Below are 14294 nucleotides of genomic sequence, written 5' to 3'. Positions count from 1 at the left end.
GAGCCGTTCTTCACTGCAGTGCGTGCACAAAAACGTAAATCAAGAGCATAAGGTCTGCCTTCGCTTATGTACAGTGTACTCAACTGCTAAACATAACGCGGGAGCAGTGGCCGGAGAAACTGCTTGCTACATCTACCGGCCCACTCTGGCAGCTCATGCCGCTGTTGTTTTCTGGAGTTACACTTCCAGCTCTGAAACAAATCACCGATGCGTGACTCGGCGATAAAAAAAAAAGTTCCTTTCCTTTTTTTTTCTTTTTTTTGTTTAAAGAGGGTGGCCTTTATCAGAGAAACTGCAAGATCACCGTGGTATGGTAGCCCCATAGCCCCGTATGGTAAATGCGTAGGTGTCACTAAACAGAGTGGCAAGAACAACCAAACAAACAAGTAAAAATTTAAAGTGTGGGGTGATAAAGTAAGAAACGAGGAGGTCATACGACAATTGTGTCAGGTAGTGGCGACAATCGCAAGAAGAGCCGCCTTATTCTCTGCCGCATCATTCATTTAATTGTTAGACAGGTCTGATATCAGTTTCGGCCACCGCTCCCGCGTTATGTTTAGCAGTTTTTGCACACTGTACAAATAAAAATGTGTTAGGTGTATTTTTCGGGCAATCATGGCGTTCAAGTTTACGGATTTTGGTAATGAAATGCCGAACTGATACTATTCTTCTACCTTCAACTTGAAGTTTGTCCAGTGGAGAAGTGCAAGCCCGAACTGAAAAATAAGTTAATATAAATTTTAACATCGCCCCATGGCAAAAAAACAACAACAAAAAACGCGTATTCTGTCATTATTCGGGCTTGCATGCTATCTCACATCGTGTTTATCTGAAAAAGAAAACAAAACGAAAACATCATGCTATATTAAATAAATAACAACCACTGATAAAGTTTTTTTTTTGTCTCATCGAAAGCTATATGTTTTTTTTCCTTCTTTAGATGGACAAGCTTACAAAACAAACCAAAAGCAAATTAGGCACTACAACACAGCCGTGAGGTCGGGCTGCCCATTTATTGCGGCATAGTTAGCGCTGTAGAAGACATATTTAGCCGGTATACTAGGAAACCTAGTCTGTGGTATATTGCAAGCACCATACAGTAGTGTTACAAGACCATAGGCCGGTACAATGCGCATCGAAATTGAAAGAAACACGTGCAGAGATCGAGTCGGAGATCCCTGGGTTCCGCAGTGCGAATAATGAACGGGCAGCGGCATTCTTTGCGAATATATTATCAAAAACTCTGAACACCGCGCAATTTCAACAATCTAAAATTACAACTATTCGGGATATAGTCACGATTGTGGTAATTAAAACGAATTCTGATGATCGGTTGGTTGTCAATGAACAAAAATACTTTTGTCTAAATCTTAAAAACCTCGCAATAGTCGGAAACCATTGCATTCCCGGGTGGTCTTTCTGGTAAACAACAGCCCGAATGAGCCGCATGCAACAAACTCTACATTAGAGCACCGCACGGGCCGGAATTCATAAGCCCGGTCGACCCGGTCGGGTGGGTACACGAATCGAGCCCGGCCCGGGCTCCAAGGCTTCTTAAATTGTGAGCCCAAGCCCGGCTCGGGCACGACCGGTTTTTAAAATTTGAGTACAAGCCCGGCCCATGCCGCCAGTTTTGCAGACATGATCTCGCTTGAGTTTTCATCCCCAACCTGATAGGGGCGATATAAAAGAGGGCCGAGTCGTGTTTTGAATATTTTAAAACGTTTCCACGCCCTACTCAGATTGGTCGGCTTGGCTGGCCCGGCTTTGCGGGTCGGCTTGGCCCGAAATAATTTTGCAACAATCCCGAGCCCGGCTCGGACTTGAGAGATATATCCGATCCGGGACCCGGCCTGCGGGTCGGACAGGGCTCGGGCTTTCGGGCAGGCCCGGGCGCGTGCAGTGCTCTACTCTACATTCTCCTACCATAGGTTCTCTCAACTTATTACGTTTCCTTCGTCCGAGGAAGACGCACATACGTTCCAACATTGCAGCACATCTTACCTTCCGAGATATGTACAGATTGCTTTCGTTGCTGAAGCGGCAAGCTTGGGGCAGTGTCTTTTTTTGCTGTTGATGGGAAGATGTAACTATCAGCGTTTTATGTTAGTTGCCGCGGTTCAATAAACATCTCGGGCTAACACCTCCATCGGCTAGCTGATGAGCGAGTTCGTGGTCTGTCGCGATTGGTCAAGTGTCGGATGTGACGTATAACAATCACTATCGAGGTTGCGACGTTCGCCATGGAAAGACGAGGCCGACTGAACGTCGCCATCCGCGGCTCTACAAAATTTGTCGATCACCTCATCGTGTAGCTAAATATTGCATCTATAGTTTGTCTGCGCCAGCAATCTACAACACGGCTACCAGGCTGCGGCCCGTCAGGTCCAACCACGAGCCCGTTAGAAACCACCTGCGTATCCACGAAGCAATATAACACGTGTATTTTTAGTTGGTTCATGGTGGCACCCGACAGGCCTCAGCTTAGGGTTTAACACATCGTAGGATGCGATCAACTGCACGTGTTCGATGGTTATTCAAAGCGCTACAGAGGGTATGCCCATGCCCGACACTTATTAGTTTTCTCTTGCTTCATTTGGGCCGTCTGTGTTGCCAAAGTAAGTGGGCGGCGGCGCCTTTTTTATATATTTGCGGATTTTTATCTTGTTCGCCCTCACTCCTGAGAAGTGAAAATCGAGACCACACACCACATATTCTATCAGTACGTTCCACAGCTTTGACTTCGTGTCCTTGACCTTAGCTGCGCTGAAAGATAGCGTAAGACGAAGAAATGATGCCGCGTACCTCTGCAGCGGTTGCGCGAAATGTGTAAACTCATTTGTCTAACGTCGAAGTTCATTTTTACGTGCTGTTTGTGTATGCGTGAACCCCTAGCAGGTCCAAAATACAAACAATAATAACAGCTGCTCTGCCTAATACCCGCCTAATAGTTAGCTGCAAAACACAAATTTGTAATCCAACATTATTTTTTGTCTTTGACGACCCGCGTACAGGTAATCAAATTACGCCAAATAAAAGAGCGTCCTGAGTTATTCGGTGATCGTTTGTTTTTATGTGCTATGTGTATAGTATGCGACAGCTCCTTCAGCCCTTTAATGCATTTACCTAACTGAACATTGCATAAACAAGGGATACTGCTCTGAACGTACCCTTCCTCTCACTAAGAAAGGATACTGAGAGCTATTCTGGACTGGTTTGTACCAAAACATGGTACTATAAAACCTCCATTTCGATAGGTGTTCCCCATCCTCCGTGTTTTGTAGAAATAAACAGCTAAGAGGCCTAGAACCAGGCTCCCGACAAAAAAATACAAAGAAAGCATTTTGTGCTTATTATTGGCGTATTATAGATAAAATATTTTAGGGAATCTGTCACTTGCAAGTTTAAACGACTCGCGGTATAATAATAAAATCAAATAGTAAGCATACATCACGACCGCAATAACAAAAAAACAAAAAAAAAAAAACACAGGTGCATGTAAAATGATGTTCTCTTTACGACCACACAACCAAACGTATGGCGAGTGGGACGTTTCACACTTTTTAACGACTTTCTGACGCTTTTGTTTAGTTTTCTTTCTATCTCAATCGGACGGATGCTTCCGCTGCATGAACGCCGGCATAGTCTCGAAGTTCGGCAAAGCAACGCTCCTCGCTGGGGTACGTAATATATTTCCAGGCTGATTCGCCGAGGAAAAGAAAAGAAAAAAAAAAGCTTTTTTTTTATTCTTTATATAAAAAAAAAACGCTTTTTTTTTTTTGGCAATGACACGTCGCGTTTTTTGTTTTTTTTTCTCGGCGAATCAACCTGGAAATAAATTACGTGCCCCAGCGAGGAGCGTTGCTTTGCTGAACGTCGAGACTATGCCGGCTTTCATGCAGCCGAAGCATCCGTCCGATTGAGATAATGATCGAAGCGTTAAAAAAGGCAGCAAATACTAAAACACAAGTAAAAAAGAAAGCGACGCACTTGGTCGCTCGGTGCCGTCGGTAATCAAATCCTTCATCTGCATAACACGGCCAACAAACCGGATCCCACTCCCTAGAAACTTCAGGTTTCGAGAAACAAAACAACGACCAGGGACGACACACTCGAAGAGAAGGCAAAATGCATACTCTATCGAGGCGCCATCATACCCGACTTTATCTGCTGATGTCTAGATCTGGATGACGATGCCAGCGCCATCTCTTGTTCTAGAATCACACTAAGTGAGGGTGGGCTTTCAGCTTAATTGCCGAGGCCTCCGCTCGAGCTAGATGTGCCGTCATAGAAACTAATCTCGTTGACGCACTGCTGGACACGAATAGCATCAAAGCGACGTCGTCTTTTTTTATATCTTTGGTAGTGAGGCTATGACGAAAATCAACATTTACCGCCGAGGCTGGTGCCCAATATAGCCACATTCCGCTAAACTACTAGTTTTCGTTAAAACCCTTTCAGTTGAAGGAAGAAAACTGGAAAAAAAACAAAAAAAACTTGCTCGTTCTAACAGTGCTGCTTTCTTAAATATGTTGAGGGATTGACTTTGCTGTTTTAAGTAAATATTAATTTTATAAAACAAAACCAGAGGTCTTTTTAGAAGCCGCATCTTATGAGAATTTTTCTTGGTGTATTCGAAGTAGTTTTGGAGTGTTTTTTGTTGTTTTTACCTTTTTTGCGCGTGCAAGCACGCGCTTGCGTTTAAAGGCGTTAGCATGGAGCACTTTTGGATGTCACGTGAAATTTTTTTTGAACATTTATAGAGAAACTGAAGGTGTTTAGGTGACATGACGTGAATTTCTCTGCTAAAATTAACAGGGAAGCTGATGGTGCCTGTATCATGCACACACATATAGACGTTACCCCAGAAAAGTACCTAATCGTGACTCGCTCAAATGTAACTAAACACGTTACTTGTTACCGATGCTCAAAAAAGAATACGTAAGTTTACCTCAATAGTATAGAGGTATTTTTCTTGTTACTCTGACAACCAAATACACAACTGCTTTTGCTTCATGATTTATTCTTTTCTTTTCAGTAGTCGCTGCACTAAACAGTAGCTCCCTCTCGAAGTTTTCATGAGTCATGTTTTTCCGCTTCTTAGAGAATACGTCTCCGGCGAAGATTAAGAGGCGTCCTACTGACTCACTCGAAGGTGCAGCACTGTGGCAGTGTTGTGTTTCACGGACAGCGGGTGAATATGTCATTTTTCTTCCTCTTTTGTTCTCTCTGCTACTATTGTTCCAAGTTGACAGTGGGTTCTGTGCCTTCCCTTGTTAGCAACCTCCAGGTTTATATTCGGTCTAGAGGAGAGGTACCCACTGATTAGAAACTAAGTTAAATGAGACTAATATATAAAGGCAGAGGAAACAAAGACAACAATAAGTCATATCTCCCAATAACGGTAACTTCAGTTATACATAAATTAGCTATGCAGATAGTAAAGGGGAGAACGGAGGAATGGGCAGAAAGTATCCAAATACTGGGTAAGCTTTAAACGGATTCAGAAGAGATAGAAGACTTGAAGATAACTTATTCGCCGCTAAACGATGGACAGAAATAGCAACGAAGAACAAAACCCCTTTATGGTTAGCTTCATTGGATATTAAAGGAGCGTAGAATAATGTCAGCCAAGAAAAACTTTGGGACCAGCTGAAGGAGTATAGCTTAGATGCAGATTTGGTTAGGTTTATTCAGCAGGTATAATACACACAATAACGTAGTTATAACATGGAAAGCAGAAACTACACCGCAGCAAGAAAAAAAGGGCTCGGGCAGGGCTGTTCACTGTCACCTCTACTCTTTGGGATATATCTCAGTCAAATGCAAAGAAAATCAGAGTAGAGCATCTTAGGTTTTGATGTGCGTTATATAGAAGGATGGAGAAACGCAGTACAGGTAATATCGGGCCTGAGGTATACGGACGACATAGTACTATGGCAGGTAACCAGGATGCGTTACAGGTACTAGCTGGAATATGTTGAGAGGGAAGGGACACCTTCTGCATGAGGTTTAGTAGTGACAAATCTTGAGAAATGGTGTTTAACGACGAAAACAGGAATCCCATGAGGACGCAAGACATTGTAATAGACCGCGTAGGAAAATAAATATATCTGGGAGTCTGGCTCAATGTGAAAAAAAAATATCTAGATGTACTTGAGGAGAATATAATTAGAAAAGGGCAAATTGATCTATTACAAAACTCAACGCACTATGAAACTTTAATAGATATCAAATGGTCAGAGGTATATGGAAAGGAGTGGTGGTAGCAGGACTGCCCTTTGGCATTGGGGTGCTGCGTATAAAATCAGAGATTCAATCAGAATTTGAAATTCAACAAAGAAGCGCAGCCAAATTAGCACTTGGAGCAAATGGAAAGTCATCAAATGAGGGTGTATAGGGGGACATTATAGACGCTTTGCACACGCGCCAGATTACAGCCGCTATAGCTGACCTTCTCTTGCCTTACCGATATGCCGATCCACTGAAACAGGCGCTGACGAGCCTACACAAACGCCAATGCTACGGAGAAGGACACAGTGCAAAGTAAAATGGCAATAACCTGTCTTGCTGTGGTAATCATGAAGTGAAGTAAAGGGAATAAGATGAAACAAAAACGGAAGGTCAGTTATGGCGGCGCCCATGCACAGCTGCTGCAAAGCGTCTATAGGAGCTTAACCGATTGCAGACTTGGAGTCAAGCGACCAAGCTCAGGACAAGAAACAAGGCACGAACAAAACGCAGCCTTCGAATGCAAAAAAAAGAGCAAATGGATAGCCTTAAGTACGTTCGCCTTTATGTGCCCTCTTCTCCACTTTCCTCTGCAGGGGCACCTGTGAAAGAAGGTGTTTGGCGAGTGGCGTCGCCACGGACCCCGAGCTCCGCAGGGGGCGCCTGCACCTTAGGTGCTAGGTGCTTCGTGAGTAGCGTCACCACGGACCCCAGCCACGTAGGCCACCATACCCGTATGCAGGGGCACCTACTTTAGTAGGTGCTTCGTGAGTGGCGTCACTACGAACCCCGAGCCATGTGGGTTCGTCCACCCACGTCTGGCTGTGCGTGGCTTAACCCGTGTCCGGGAGAAAGGGGACTCTGGTGGTTGAGCTGAGCCCCGGGTACGTTTCGACATTTCGGGGCCCCCCGAGCGAGGCAATACACTGCTTCGGCCCCTGCTTCTCGTAGACGGATGTCCTGGCTTGGCCCGACCAGGATGATTCAGTCGGTCGCCTCTTCTACCCTCTTCTTCTTTCTTTCACTTTTCCTCCCACCTCTTTCTCTTTTCTTCTACACTCACTTCCTTCCTTTTTCACCTTCTTAGGCGGCAAAGGCCAACCTTGGGTGGAAACAGGTTCTGTCACTGCAACCACACTAGGGATAGTGCCCGGGCAGCACTGGTAGAGTAATTGTGTCAGCCAAGCGCATCTTGCTATGGCAAATTACCTACCCGCTTGGTGGGCTCCGTGGAGGCTGGTGCACCCGGGCACTGAACTTTTCTCCCATCTTTATGGGTTCTAGGCAAAAAACCACTGATCGGGCCCTGAAAAGGGTCCACACCGTAGTCATCACTGCGAAGACACCTGACCTTCCTCCAAGATTCTCCAAGTTTTTAGTCGTTCATTCTGAAGGCAATAAACAACTCTCACAAACGTCCCCATTCTTAGTAGCAAAGGTACTTGAAGGTGCAATTTGGAAAAACTACAAAGCAAAGAAAATGAGCTCTGGCAATTTACTTGTTGAGGTGGAAACATATCAACAGAGTAGTGCACTACTAGGTTTAACGTCTGTTTTTGGTTATTGCCGCGCGCAGGGTCACGGACTTGTAGAATGACGAATTTCACAGGACACGTCTCGCCGTGAATTTCGACGCGAGCGGTGCACCTTCCGACAGGCGTGATGAGGTGTCCTCCGGCGGTTCGTATCTGCGGTCCATCCCACGGCGTCGTGACTTTTCGAAGGTGGCGAGAGAGCCTCCCACTCAATACTGAGTAGTCTGCCCCGGTGTCAACGAGTGCCGATGCGGTTTGGCCATCGATAACAACGTTTAGGTTGTTGGACACCGTTGCAGGCGCGTCGGTGCAATGCGGGGCGTCGAGAGAGTGGGAGCGCTCCGGCGTTCTTGGAGGCTGTTTGCTTCCGTCGTTTTCGGCAACGTCACCTCCAGGCGTTGCCGCACTCAGTTTTCCCGACGACGCAGGGGAGACAGGCTCTCTCGGCGGGATCGTGGCGCTGGGGAGGCTGAACGTCGTGGCGATGGGGAGCGGGCTTCACGGCGGAGAGACGACACTGGGGAGGGGGAACGTCGGAGGTACTCCTCGATGTCGTGAGGGCGTTCGCCGTACCTCGGGCGTGGGTCGTTCGGGTGGAACCCACGCAGGCCCATTTGCCGGTAGGGACAACGACGGTAGATATGGTCGGCCTCCCCGCAGTGGTAGCACAACGGGCGTCGATCGGCCGTCCTCCACACGTCGGTCTTTCGTGGAGCAGCTTGTTCTGGGCGGACGTACGCCCGACCTTCATGGCGTCGTGAATACTGCGGCGCTAGAGGTTCACGTCGAGGTGGCGCCGTATACGGGTGAGCAGGGGGCGGTGGTCGTCGGGTAGCTGCGGCGTAGCTCAGCTTCGGTGGTTCAGGAGCGGCGCTGGCGAGGACTTCTGGCTGCAGCGCCTGCTGAAGTTCTTCCCGGACAATCTCGGCGACTGAGGGCGTATCCAGGCTTGTGGCAGCAGGTAGCAACTTCTTCAATTCCTCCTCCTCCCGGACGGCTTCACGGATAAGGTCACGGATGTCGGGGAGGGTGGTGCCCAGGTCGGATCCAGATGTCGCTAGAGTAGTTACGCCAGGGTGTCGTTGGTAGTGTCTGGCGCGGGCTAGCAAGGCCCGTTCCATATTTGTCGCCTCCGTGATGAACTCGTCGACTGTTGTTGGGGGATTCCGGATGAGACCGCCGAAAATCTCGCTTTTCACACCCCTCATCAGGTGGTGCAGCTTCTTCTCCTCGGTAGCCTGAGGATCGGCGCGGGCGCTTAGGCGCAGAACATCCTCCACGAAGCCGGTGATGCTCTCGTTGGGGCCTTGAGTCCTGGTACGCAGTAAGTCTTCGGCTCTCTCTCGGCGGTGCTGGTTGACAAATGTCGCCTTCAGCTGGCTCTTGAAAATGTCCCAGGATGTCAATGAAGACTCGTGATTTTCGTACCAGCTTCTGGCAGTCTCCTCGAGCGAGAAATACACGTTTTGCAGCCGTTGCTCGTTGGTCCAGCTATTGTGGCGGGCGACGCGTTCGAATTGGTCGATCTAATCTTCAACGTCTTCGTGGAGTTCGCCGTGGAACGGAGCCGGTGTCCGAGGAGCGACGGGTAGGTAGACGACGGCAGGAGCGGCGGGGGCCTGCGACTGGTTGTCCATCGTCGTCTTCTTCGGCTTGGGTTTATCCAGGAGCAAACCGTACTCCGGATCCTCTCCCTTGGTGCGGCGGCTGGTCCGAGTTTCAGGTTCCGCGCTGAGTGGTCTTCTCAGCGAGCTTGGAGTCGGGCTTGCACTGCGGGTCCTGGGAGGGGAACGCTGCACGGGCATGCGGTACCCCGCACCTCCACCAGAATGTCACGGGTGGTGAGTCGTGACCAATAAACAATAAATAAACAGAAATAAATAAACGTTTAATGTGGCGAACTTGTGCCAAAAATAAAGAAGGAAACAGAAGAAAGCAGAGCGTCGCGGGCGTCGAAGTCGGCGTGTCAGCAGAATCGAGCGCTGGGGCGAGACTGACTCGACAAGGTCGCGGGCGGCCTCTTATCTAGAGTGAGTCAGTATCTCGAAGATTCGGCGGAGAAGGTTCGAGGGTAGCGCGCTCGGGGCGAGAATGAACAAGCACTTTCTAGAACAACAAAAACAGGGATGAACGATAGTTATGTCCGCAGCAAGAGTGAACGAGAACTTTCTACAAGTCCGTGACCCTGCGCGGTCTGTCTCTCCCCACTAAACGTTAAACAGCATTCAAGGGCCTATCTCCGAGGATGACTTTCTTGACAGCTGTGAGAGTAAAATTGTTGAAGGCCTCTTTGACCAAGGTGTCACAGCTGCAAAGCGTATCACCATGCGTCGTGACGGGAACGAGCTGAAGACAAAACATGTACTCACCTTCCAATCGACCGTCCTTCCTGAAGCTGTGGGGGCTGGCTACCTGCGCTGCAGGGTTCCGCCTTATGTGCCGAACCCCCGTAGATGCTTTAAGTGCCAGAGATTTGGCCATGGCTCTCAAACTGCCGTGGAAAGGCCACCTGTGCAAAGTGTAGCAAGACCGCATGTACCAGCAACCCACACTGTGTAAACTGCCCAGAAACTCACCCAGCATATTTCAGATCATGCAAGACTTGGAAAGACGAGAAAGAGGTCCTCATTTTGAAAGTTAAAAAAAACCTTCTTCACCCTCAAGCACGCCTTCGCTTTGCATTCGTTCGGAAAGCCGGCTACGCACAAGTGGTGCAGCGGGGACCTGTACCACTGAAGGCTGCAGTGGCACCCCAGACGTCCTTTCTGGACTATGGGAAGCCACGGCAGTCCCCCACGCCCCAGCTGAAGATTCAGCCTCCGGGGCGTGCAATCTTGGCTAGGTGGTCTACCGACCCTCCCAGCCAAAGTGCGAACCCTCGCGCTACAGCGGGACATAAGCCGTTTTCCTCTCAGGCTGTTTCCCAGACCCAGGATGGGCCGGTGGCTACCGCAACCGTCCCTCCTCCGCAGTCTCCTTCCAGGGAGAAGGGCCGACACATTCGCCCACAATCCCTGGTGAGAGCATCATCGAAGGAGTGGCATGGCTCTCGTGCCGCACCTGCAGCGCCTAAAGGGGTATTCACACGAGGGAGAAATCCCGGGGATTTCTCCCTCGTGTGAATACCCCTTTAGGGACAGGAACGGATGGACTTGGGCAACGCTTCGCCAAGCACCTCCTCTGCCTGTTTGGTGGGGTCTGGTCGCAGGCGGGGCATGGGGTTCCGTTCCCCGAACCTGAAGAAACCTGCAGAAAAAACCGCGCCTCAGGAAACTGAGGCCATGGATGAGTGTGGAGAAGTCTCCACTCATGCGTCTGACCAAGACGACATGGAGTGGCAGACTATTAAGAGTAAGTACAAAAGAAATAACCGGTGATCCCACGAACGTGACATTGCGAATTAATTTTTGCCACATGCGGCAGCTTTAGAACTTTTATTTATTCTCCCAGCGTTTCTTCTTTACTCGGATTTTAACTTGTTTTAAAACAATGACCAATTTCCATTTTTTTTGCAGTGGAACTGCCGTGCCTAATGAGAAATATTAGCGATGTAAATTATTTTAGGGACGAGCTGAGACCCATTGCACTCAGCCTGCAAGAAGCACATTGAAATAACAATCAGACGCAGATTTTAAGTCGGCACTAAGTTTTTAGGAAAGATAGACTCTCCCCTAATTTGTCGGGAGGAGCGGCACTAGTGATGGAGCGTGGTGTTGCTTGCTCCGAGATCCCCCTTTCTACGCCCTTAGCGGCTGTAGCGGTGCACCTTCTTGTTGACCATTTGATCACAGTTGTTTCTGTTTATCTGCCACCAAACTCTCCACTGCATATGAGTGAACTTGAGTCACTTGTAAAACAATTACTTCAAAGTTTTTTTCTTCATTTTAGGCGATTTTAAGGCCCACTATCTTTTGTGGGGTAGTGCTCGCCAGGATACACGTGGAGGTGTCGTAGAGCGTTCTTTATTATCATCTGGGTTGTGTCTTTTTAATGGTAGGGATCCCACATTTTTTAGTGCAGCACATCAATCATTTACATCGATTGGACTTTCTATCGCAACACTAATTTTACTTCCATGCTTTTCATGTAAGGTTTTAAATAAGCCTTTTGGAAGTGATCATTTACCTATTGTTCTACAAAGCACAATGGCAATTCCTTCTATTCCGACACAACTCTCAAGGTGGAAATCGGAAAAGGCTGACTGGTCTATTTTTTGTTTGGAGGCTTTTATTGATTTGTCTGTTCTTGTAAACATGAGCTCTGAAGATGCCACGCTGTATGTTACAGAAGCGATTATAAATGCCGCATCACACAGTATCCCCCAGACGTCTGGACGACTCCCGAAGAGGTGCAACACGCAAGTTGCAAAACAAGGCATGGTGTATCTTCAGACGTTATCCCACTCCTAGAATTTACTTGAATTCAAGAAAAGGAGAGCCAACGCTCGCTGGACGCGAAGTCAAGCTAAAGGCAGTTCCTGGAGAAAGTATACGACCTCTTTGAGTAGTTTTGTTTCTTCAAAGGAAGTGTGGGATCGTCTTAGGAAGATCACGGGAGTCTATCGGTCTTTCAGAATACCCCTTTTTTCATCAGCAACATCGCTTGAGGAACAAGCAAATGTTCTTGGTAAACACTTCCAGGAAGTGTCTAACTCGGCCAATTATAGTGAGTCTTTTAAGAGGATTCGATCAGCAGCAGAAAAACAAGCTATTTCTTTTTCTGGTGCTCAGGGTGTTACATATAACAAGCCATTTACATGGTGCGAGCTTGAACTGACTCTCGGCGTCAAAAAAGACTCTGCGGCTAGGCGGGTAAGATTCAATGCGAGATGCTAAGGAGACTGTCACCTGAATCTCTAAACAGTTTGCTCACCTTTTTTAATTTATTGTGAGATGATGCTTGTTTTCCTGACTGTTGGAAAATGGCACGCATAATTATTCTACTGAAACCCAGCAAAGACCCCTCTTTACCGACGAGCTATCGCCCAATTGCATTGACAAGCAGCCTGGGCAAAACCTACGAGAGACTTATTAATCGCCGTTTTGTCCACTTTTTTGAGGCAGATGGTGTGTTTGATAGAAATCAGTGCGGCTTCCAAGTGGGCCGCTCCATCGTTGACCACCTTATCCGCCTGCAAACTTCTTTTCGGGAAGCATTTGTCCATCACCAGCATTGTGTTTCTGTCTTTTTTGATTTCGAAAAGTCTTATGATACTACTTCGAGGTATGCGATCCTTCGAGACTTGTACTCATATGGTGTCCGAGATCGCATGCTTCGCTGCATTCAAAGTTTCTTGACGGGTTGGACCTTCCAAGTGCGTTTGGACTCCATCCTATCGGATGTTTTTCTCCAAGAGAATGGCGTCTCTCAGGATGGAGTATTAAGCGTAACACTTTTTGCCGTGAAGATTAATAGTCTGGCTAAGGTTATACCACCATTTGTATCCCATTCAATGTAAGTTGACTAAGTGCAGATACTGTTTTCTTCTTGTAACTTGTCCAGCTGTGAACGGCAATTGCAGCTCACAATCAATAGGATGAGCGAATGGGCTGATCAAAATGGCTTCAGGTTCTCCCCCGTAAATACAATCTGTGTTCCTTTTTCACTCCGCCGTGGCTTGTCTCCAGATCCAGTGTTGCACTTGAATGGCGTTGCTATATCTGTGAAGGAGAATACAAGTTTTTAGGGATAATGTTTGATAAAAAGCTCACTTTTATACCCCACTTGAAAGAGTTTAAACATAAATGCCTCCGTTCATCAAAAATCCTCAAGTTCTGTCGCATACGTCCTGGAGGTCTAACAGACGGTGCCTCTTGCGACTCTATAACTCCCTGGTGCGGTCCCGCCTTGACTATGGCGCGATTGTTTATGGGTCGGCGCGTCCGTCTGCCCTAAAGGTGTTGGCCTCCCTCCATCATCTGGGGCTCCAACTCGCTACGAGGGCATTTCGAACATTACCTTTGCTGAGCTTGTATGCTGAAACACATAAAATGTCCCTGAAAAGACGAAGACAATATTTGAGTCTTTGTTATGCTTGCAGGATATACAGCTATCCTCAACATCCCACTTTTGATGCCCTCCTACCTTCCAGATCCTTCCGACTCTTTGAAAACAAGCCTTGTATTGTTCAGCCACTGAGTTTCAAAGTTCAAGGGATGACAACATCGCTCCATCTTCCCTTTGGTGAGGCTGTTTTGCTGAGGAGCAATGAGACAGTTGCGCCTTGGGACCTTCCAGCAATCTCCTGTGACTGGTCACTGCCAAGTACAGAAAGAAAGCTCTTTCTCCATTTGTTCTTCAACAGGAATTTTTCGATTTGGAACACAAATACAAGGATGATTTGCATTTTTACACTGATGGGTTTAAAACATCAGCTTTTGCGGGATGTGCGGTTTACTCCATTGCTTTCAGGAACGTTCGACAGCTTAACACTCTTGGAAGTATTTTTACAGCTAAATTGTACGCCATTTTAATTTCTGTGGAGTATTTATTAGAGAACAATATCATGAAAGCAATTTTGTTTGTCGA

This window comes from Ixodes scapularis, unplaced genomic scaffold (assembly GCF_016920785.2).
Source record: "Ixodes scapularis isolate PalLabHiFi unplaced genomic scaffold, ASM1692078v2 ptg001864l_1__unscaffolded, whole genome shotgun sequence".
NCBI classification, from domain to species: domain Eukaryota; kingdom Metazoa; phylum Arthropoda; class Arachnida; order Ixodida; family Ixodidae; genus Ixodes; species Ixodes scapularis.
The sequence above is the reverse complement of the archived record's forward strand: the minus strand, read 5'-3'. Positions refer to the sequence as shown.